At 35.8% G+C, this 9274-nt stretch overlaps 1 long non-coding RNA gene across 1 annotated transcript in view; it reads left to right on the top strand.

Moving 5' to 3' along the window:
• The window catches only part of LOC138150918 (uncharacterized), a 54658-nt gene extending 52341 nt beyond the window's left edge, over positions 1–2317 (top strand). The window contains exon 4 of the long non-coding RNA XR_011165685.1: positions 1178–2317. This is a non-coding gene — a long non-coding RNA (uncharacterized lncRNA). The remainder of the gene's footprint in view (positions 1–1177) is intronic.
• Positions 2318–9274: the final 6957 nt, after the last annotated feature.

The raw sequence follows: 9274 nt of genomic DNA, 5'->3' as shown, positions 1-9274 counted from the left end.
GAAGAAGAAGAAGAAGAAGAAGAAGAAGAAGAAGAAGAAGAAGAAGACTGACAGAATGGGCTTTAGAATTTGTTGAGCAGGGTTGTATATATAAAATTTCATATGGTCCCCATAGCTACACTGAGGCAGATAGTGAAATTATTATTGTTTACTTTTCCAAGAGCACAAACTGAAACTCATAGAAATGAAGTGATTGACTCAATGTCAGAAACCTTAAAAGTGGTAGTGTTGGGGTTTTAAGCAATATATTCCAATACCAAATGTAACTGTGTTCTTTATACCATATCATATCATATGGTTCTTTTTCTTTTTGGAGGGTAATTGGGGTTAAGTGACTTGCCCAAGGTCACACGGCTAGTATTTGTGTTAAGTGCCTGAGGCCGGATTTGAACTCAGGTCTTCCTGATTCCAGGGCTAGTGCTCTATTCGCTGCACCACCTAGCTGCCCCAATACAGTTCTTTTGAACATCCCAGATGTCACAGCATGTCAGAGGGACAGCATTTTTGTGTAAAGAATGCTAGACCTGTGATCAGGTGAGGCAGTTTCTAATTCTATCTTGGAGGCTTGTCAGACTCTGGGCAAGTCACTTAAAACATTTCAAAGATTAGTTTAATCAGCTCTAAAATGGAAATGATAATAGATATGGTACCTACTTCATAGGGAAGTCCTGAGGTTCAGGTGAGATAATGTGTGTTAATATTCGTATTCTTCTCAAGCCCACATTTGATAACATTCAAATAACAATGGTCCTGGAAGAAGTTCTTATCCTGCTTTTGTTCTTCCATTATTAGTATTTTTTTTAAAAAACAAGTTTTTATTGCTAGCCAGCTAGGTAGTGTAGTGGAGTCAATGTTGGAGTTGGAGTCAAGAAAGGGTGGGCTTCAAATTCCACCTCAGATCCCGAGTAGCTCTGTGACTATGGGATAAGTCACTTAAACTTTGTTAGTCTCAGTTTCCTAATTTGTAAATTGGGGATAAAAATAGCAGCTACCTCTCAGGGTTTTTTGGTGAGGATTATATGAGTTAGCATGTATAAAGCACTTTGCAAACCTTAACACTCTATGTAAATACTGGCTACCAGATTTTGTTTATACATTGTCTAGTTTCCCTTAGTATCATTCACTGCTTTTTTCTTAAAGAATTATGCCTTATTTAACAAAGTATTTTTTTTTTTAGAGGAAGAAAAGAAAACACCCCCAACAATTCTGCAGTACATCCTATCAACATACTGAAAAAATTTATTTTGGATGGCTAACCCAGACTGAAAGGAGAGGGGGAGGCATCTTCATATTTCTTCTTTGAGGCCAAACCTTTTCATTGTAACTTCACAGCATTCAGTTTAATTGTAGTGACTATTCTTTCCATTTGTATTATTGTAGTTGTTTATATTGTTTTCCTGACTGTATTTATTTCACTTTTCCTTAGTTCATGTGAATCTTCCCATGCTTTTCTGTATTCATTGTATTTGTCATTTCTTATCACACAGTAATATTTCATCTCATTAATATTCCAAATTTGTTCATCCATTCCCAAATATTGGGTATCTACTTTGTTGCTATAAATGTTTTGGTGTATCGAGAACCTTTCTTTTTGTTCTTGACTTCCTTAGGGTATATTCCTAGCAGTGGAACCTCTAGGTCATGGTTATGGATAATTTTGTTTGCATATTCCCAAATTGCTTACTAGACTGTACCAGTGCACCAAGCTCCATCAAAAGCGCATTAATGTATTTGTATCTCCATAGTCCCTCCAATACCAATTATTTTTATCAATTGTTATCTTTGATAATTTGCTGAGTGTGAGGTAAAACATCAAAATTGTACTGATTTATGTTTTTCTTATTTTTAGCGATTTGGAGCATCTTTCCTGTGGTTGCTAACAGTTTGCAATTTTTCTTTTCAGAGTTATATTTGTATCCTTTGATCACTTCTCATTCTTTTATTTTTAATATTTGGTGAACTATTATTCAAGTTGGTAATATAATTGCGTTTTGTACTTGAATAAGTGCTGGGATATAAGTTTATCTTCTGGAGGTTCACTGAACTCATCTTCAGGACAACTCAATAAACAGAATAATGGGTATGACAGATACATCACTTTGTCTAGTTGTATAAAGTATCTCATTGATATATATTTTTTTCTTTTTGGAGGGCAGTTGGGGTTAAGAGACTTGCCTAAGGTCACACAGCTAGTTTTTGTGTTGTGTCTGAGGCCGGATTTGAACTCAGGTCCTCCTGACTCCAGGGCTGGTGCTCTATTCACTGTGCCACCTAACCGCCCCTCTCAATTGATATTTTATTGGGATAATATTAAATTTGTAGATGAATTTGGGTAGTATTGTTTTCTTTTAAATTATCAAGACCTGACCATGAACAATGAATATTTTCCCAATTATTTAGTGCTTAAAAAAAAGGTTTGGTAGTTATATTCGTATACCATGTTTTCTCGGTACAAGATTAATCCCTAGATATTTGTAATTTGTTATTCAAAATTATATTTTATTGCTTTTTCTGCTTTTTTTGTTAATAATATGTATATGGAAATGCTAATGGGTATTTCCCTCATCATAAAAAAATTATCAGTTTGAAAGAGAATTCCTTTCATAGTAAATAATCCTCAGGGCAGACTGAAATTCAAATTAGCTTCTTCAGTGATCTTGGCTGAGATACCAGAAAGGTTTTCCTGTGAACAGGTAGGCTCTATACCTCGGAATATTTTAGTATTTGAATCAGCCTACTCTTTTCCTAATTTCCTTTCTTATATGAGAGTTTTATTTAGTGAAATTTTTTTCAATTGATGAGTTTGCCTTTTCTCACTCTACCCTGCCCTCCTTCAATGAGAAAGATAAACATTTTTTTGTGTATACAAAGATGAATAATCAAGCAAAAACACATTTCCTCATTGGTCACGTCCAAAAAAAAGTGTCAAAATTCATTCCTGAGTTCATCACCTCAGTTGCAGGATGTAGGCAACATGATTCATCATAAGTCCTCTAGGATTGTGATTGACCATTATGTTGATCAGATTTCATCTGTAACCCTCTTCTTGTATGAAAGCTTTTGTTCAAGACAGGCAAGTCATTCTTTCCTTCCTACATTCATAAGAGAACAAGAAAGAATGAATAGCTCCCTAAATCTTCCCTAGTAACAGAGGCAGACATTTTTTGATTTCTTTTACTGCTTATGCTTGATATTATTTAGGTGTTTTGGAAAATAAAGACATTAACTTAGTCAAATCATAGTTATGCATTTGAATGTCTCTTTCTCATGTTATTTCTAACAAAGAGGCACAGTTTCAAGACCCAGGAATCTTGCTGCAGGAAGGGAAATAATTTCTCTCTCATTGAAATCTCAATGATGAGGCAGTATGGTACAGTAAAAAGACCATTGAAAATAAAGTCATAGGCCCTAAGTTCAAATCAATCAATAAACATTTATTAGGCACCTACTATGTGTTAGGCACTGTGCTAAGGGCTGGAGATACAAAAAGAGTCAAAAGACAGTCCCTGCCCTCAAGGAGCTCACAATACTTGTAAGCCTGAAAGATTCATGCACTGCTCCTGGTCATACCCTCTGGAGCCAAGCAGAACAAGAAAGGGGGCATGTTTATGGGCAGTGAGGCTTCACTGATGAGCCAGTGTGGTACAATGGGAGGAGCATTGGTTCTGGAATCGAAGGACAATAACTATATGACCTTGAACAAGTCATTTAAGTTTCCTGAGAAGAGGAAAGTTTTGCTGTCATGAAATTCAGGTTAGGTATTATCTTCAGTAGGTAGCTAAGTGTGCAGAAATGCCACAGGAAAGCCTAAGACCTTATCATGTAATTATGGAGGGGTCATGGATTGTTAGAACTAGAAGATACCCTGCACATCCTACAGTCCCAAACCTTTTAGTTTACAAATACACGGGCAGCTGGGTGGTGCAGTGGATAGAGGACCTGACCTGATCTCAGACATTTACTTGCTGTGTGTCCCTAGGCAAGTCACTTACTCATCAGTTTCCTCATCTGTAAAATGAGCTGGAAAAGGAAATGACAAACCTCTCCAGTGTATTTGCCAAGAAAACCTCCAAAAGAGTCATGAAGAGTTGGACCCAACCGAAACAATTGAACAACCATAACAGTAGGGGAGAACTAGGTTACCAAAGTAACATTGATGAAAGGACCTGTGGTATATGAACTGGAAGTATATCTAAAAGGGTTGTGAGTTCCTTCAGGTCAGGGATTCTCTTTTGCCTCTTTTTTGTATCCTCAGTGCTTAATGAATGCCTGGCACATAGTGGGTGCTCAATGAATGTTTATCGATTGATTGGATATTTTAAGTCATCCATGTTGTTTTAAAAAGTTATTTTTAATTAGAATAAAATTAGTAACTGAAAAATGATGTTGCAGATCAGTATTAATAGCAATAATATTGCCATCAAAAATATGCCAAATGTGTTAGATTTGTAATGATATGAAAATAATCCCATTTTTAACTTTTGGAAATGCCACTGAGTCCTGTACTCAATTCTATGTCATACTCTATGTCTAGAGAAGACTTGAGCGCAGATGAGGGAATGGGACATAAACTGTCTTGAGGTTTTTGAAGAACTATCACATGGAAGAGGGATTAGATTTTTAAGATCAGAACATCACAGCTCTAGTGCTGGACGGGACTTCAGAGGCTATGTGGTCCAATGCCAGGTGAGGTAACTGGTCCAAGGAGGTTATGACTTGTCAAAGTATAACTGTTTTTTCCACTGATTTATTAATTGAGATCATTGATATTTCTTAGCACTTAATACAGTGCCTGGCACATATTAGATATTTAATAAATGCTTATTTTTCTTCCTCTCCCCTTCTTTTCTTTCTCCCTCCTTCTCCCCCTTCCTCCCTTTTCCCCCCTTCCTCACTCACTAACTCTTCCTCCCTCCTTTTCTCACTCTCTTTTCATTTTTCCCTCCTTCCCTCCCTTTCTCCTTTTCTTTCCTCCCTCCCTTCCTCCATTCTTGCCTTGTACCTTCCCTTTGGACTACCTCATCATTGGGACCTCAGCACCAGAGATGGCAGTATCTCTCCTTGTCAACTTGTTCTGTTTGGCTCCAAAGCTAGAACTAACAGGGGTGAGTGGAACTAGAAGAGAGCCAGGTTAATTTCAGCTTAATGGAAGGAAAATCTTCCCAACAATGAGAGCTCTGCCAAAGCAGAATGGGAAGTAGTAGGTTCCCTCATGGGAGATTAAAGTACAGCCTGGATTATAGAGAGGATTCTTATTCATGTACATATTATACCAGATAATCTTTGAGGCTCCTTCTACCTTAGAGGTTCTGTGATTAAAAATATTTGCTTCCATTTATAAAGCAAGTCACATTATCCTGTGCTCTATTTCTAGAGATGCCATATTGATAAACATAAATTTGAAAATATATAAATATTAAATAGAATTAAAATTATTGGCTATTAAGTATATAAATATACATATACATTATTTCCAAAATGATATCTATAGTATATTGTATAAAAATTATTGCTATAAAATCAACTTATGGAAGAAAAAAAAGTTCTATTTAAAAGGCAGTGATTTTTACAAAAAGCATTTAAAATAATATTGGCAATATGACATAGAATGAACATTCATTTACTGTATAGGACTTACTTATAGGCATTGCCAAAAGTTAAAATGTGATTTATTTTAATGTCATTATAAATCTAATAAACTTGGAGTATTTTTGATGGCACAAGTACTGTTATTTTGATTAGTTTTGAATTTATGATAGTCATTTTGCAGTCTATTCTTATTCAGATTAAAAATCATTTTATAAAATAAAATGGATGCTTTAAAATGTTGTTTAGATGGCTAGTTATTATGCTTTTGATAGAATAATAATTCCCTGCATGTTTATTTTCTCTAGTAAAGAAGTACATTTATCACAGACAAATTCATTGTCTAATAATCTAGAATTAGACAAATTTCCATTTATTTTCTCCATCTGTATTAAAGCTAAATAGAAAGGCTAAAATCAATCAACCAACAAGTATTTATTGAGCAACTATTGTGGTTTTAAATCCATAGTAAATAGTTTGAGAAATTAATTATCTGAACATAAATTCATAGCTGGAAATTGATCATTATTCTTTCATAAAGGATAAACTCCAAACATTTGGCAGAAGGTATAGTCATAATATAAGGAGCCATACCATAAAATAATATGACTAATCTTAAAACAAATACACCAGGATTTAAGCAAGTGTTTTTCTTTTTGTAGTTGTCAGCTTGGGAGGTTATATATGCAATCTAACCCACTGCCATTGCCCCAAATATTTGGAAGTGCTCTTTGATATTGCCTTTATGGCTTTAGGCACTGAATGGCCTCATGGTACCAAGTCTTTATCCTTTAAAGGTGAATCTGATTTTAGAAACAATCAGAATCACTTCAAGTTAGATATGGTGAATGTTGTAAGCTGAATGATATTTTGTGTCCAATATGAGGTGTGTCCATAAAAGTGATGAGTTTGATTTTTTTTTTCTTGATTGAGTCATAACTGCCTCTGGAGTCAGGTACAAAAGAGATGTTCTAGAAATGTTTTAAGCAATGACAGTGTTGTATTCTGGGGAAAAAAAAACCCAAATAAGCCATCAAACCTTTTTTTTTTTCCCCAGGTCTATTGGATCTCTGTCCTATAATAGCTAACATTATATTGTGCTTTAAGGTTTGCAAAGCAGTTTACAGAAATTATTTTCTTTGATCCTCACAAAAACTCTGTGAAGTGAATGCTATTATTACTCCCATTTTATAGATAAGGAAATTGAGGAATGAAGGACATACATTTACCCTGGGTTGCACAGCTAATGCATGTCTGAAGTGGGATAAGTTGGGAATCCATTAAATATCAGCTATCACACTATCTAAAGTCTTTGTACTTTTAAAATAAAAAATGGTGGAAGGTGGTCACATAGGATTGGTATTTGATGTGAATACTGATGTAGTTGTTTCACGTCATATTTTGGGAAATTATTTACCAAAAAGGATTACGAAACAGGATACCTGTAGAACTAGTTACTGAAGGTACCATATCATGGGGCAACAATTTCCAAAGAAATAGACTGGATTAAATTATGTTGGTATAATTTAATTTCTGTTTGATGGTTAAGAAGACTTTAATATTTTGGAGTGGTTCAGGGTCATCATTGCATACATTGATTATTTGTATGTTATTAACATGCAGAAATATTGGTGAACAGAAAGTTCCAGTTAATAGAATGCCAGACAGCAGAGTTGGAAAAAGCACTGATTTTTATGCTTCTAATATTTGCTATCTTTTTTTTTTGTTCAGTCATTTTGAGTCATTTCTAACTCTTTGTGACCCCATTTGAAATTTTCTTGGCAAAGATACTGGAGTGGTTTGCCATTTCCTTCTCCAACTCATTTTACAGATGAGGAACTGAGGTGATCAGGATTAAGTGACTTGCCCAGGGTCACACAGCTAGAAAGTGTCTGAGGCAAGATTTGAACTCAAGAAGATGACTCTTCCTGAACTCCAGACCCAACACTGCGCTATCTACCTGCCCCCAATTGTTATCTAGGCCATGTCTTAAACAGGTGGATCTCATTCTCTAGAGGATGTCTTTACTAGTTGTCCTCACCAGATAATTTCAAGTTCCTCTTTTGACTTTGTTCTGTCTTATTCTGCCTTATTTCATCTTATTTTATGCCTTTTTTATTACATCACATTTATTTCATAATATTTATCTCTCTTCCTTCCCCTCCCCTAAGAGTCATGTCTTATAACAAAGATTAGATTAACAAGAGGGAAAAAAAGAGGCAGGTCTGCAAAACTAACCGATACCTTGACTATGTCTGATAGTACTTGTGATTTTCTGTACCTCTGCAGTGGAGGAAGGAAGGTGCCATGCGAGCCAACTTTGGCCATTCATTGTCATTACACAGTAGTGGCATTTAGTTTCCATTCTTCCTATTTATATTGCTGTACTAATTTTGTAGATTGTTTTCCTGCTTTTCCCTTCATTCTGTCTGTGCACAGGTCTTCCCATATGTCTGTGAATTCTTCATATGGTGCGCCTTACGTGCAGTTGTATTCCAAAGAAACAGCATGGTGTGATGGATAGAGTGTTGGATGTAGAGTCAGGAAGGACAGGGTTTAATTCCTATTTCTGACACTAGTTGTGTGACCATTGTTGAATCACTTCCCCTCTTGAAATCCATTTCCCCATCTGTATATAAAATGAGATTATACTAGATGGCCTCTAAGTATGTGTGTGTGTATGTGTGTGTGTGTGTGTGTGTGTGTGTGTGTGTGTGTGTGTGTGTGGTCCCTTCCAACTTTAAATCTATTTTCCATTACATTCACATGCCACGGTTTGTTCAACCATTCCCCGATTTATTGCCACCGACTTTGTTTCTAATTTTTTGCTACCACAAAAATTCCTGCTATATGTATTGTGTTGTTTCTTAGACCTTTCTCTTTTGTTTACCTCCTTGGCACATCATCATCATCATCATCATTGGCGACAGCAGTTTGTTTGCATTTATATAAACCCTTTAAGTTTTACAGAGTGCTATGTGTATGTTATTTCATTTGATCTTCACAAGAATTCTTGCAGGTAGATCATCCTTATTATATGCAGGAAAAAATTTAGGCTCAGAGACATTAAGTGACTTGCTTGGCATCATACAGGTAATAAGTATCTGAGGTAGTATTTGAACTTGATTCTTCCTGATTTCCAGTCCAATATACAATGCAATCCACTGCACCCCCTGACTGCCTCAACAATGAGACCTTAGGGGTCAAAATATAAGGACAACTTGGCTGAGGTTCCTCTTGGGGATAGTGTGGCAGGAATAATGATTTAGGGAATGGTAAATTAAGTTTTCCAGAGATTAGAGGATTCGGTAGTCACTGCTGTTTATATAGAGAATGATTTATTTATAACAAAGCAAAATTAGTACATTCACTTTTAAATATAAATACACTGCTTGATTCCAAATAGAACAAAGAGCAAAAAGAAAGCTATGAACAAAGGGTCTTCTGTGTCACTTAGTCGGAGCTCCTGGGAGCCTGTCAGCCTTTTCCTTGTTTTGGTCCCTCTCAGCTCTTGCTCAGCTGCTAAGCAGTCTTGAGTTTCAGGGTTTAAGGACCTCTCAGGACCTCAGTTCTTGCTAGCAGTCGTTCTCTTACCCAGGTCTCTTGAATCCACCTGGTCTGAATCTTTATGTTTCTCTGAAATGCCTTTTGGAACAATTTTTTTTCTTTGGCTCTCCTGAAGTAATCA

The sequence above is a fragment of the Petaurus breviceps genome, unplaced genomic scaffold, assembly GCF_028583685.1.
Source record: "Petaurus breviceps papuanus isolate PSGF00001 unplaced genomic scaffold, PetGlider_PUasm1.0 90895, whole genome shotgun sequence".
Classification (NCBI taxonomy): Eukaryota; Metazoa; Chordata; class Mammalia; order Diprotodontia; family Petauridae; genus Petaurus; species Petaurus breviceps.
Note: the sequence above shows the minus strand (reverse complement) of the source record. Positions and strands in the feature narration are given on the sequence as shown.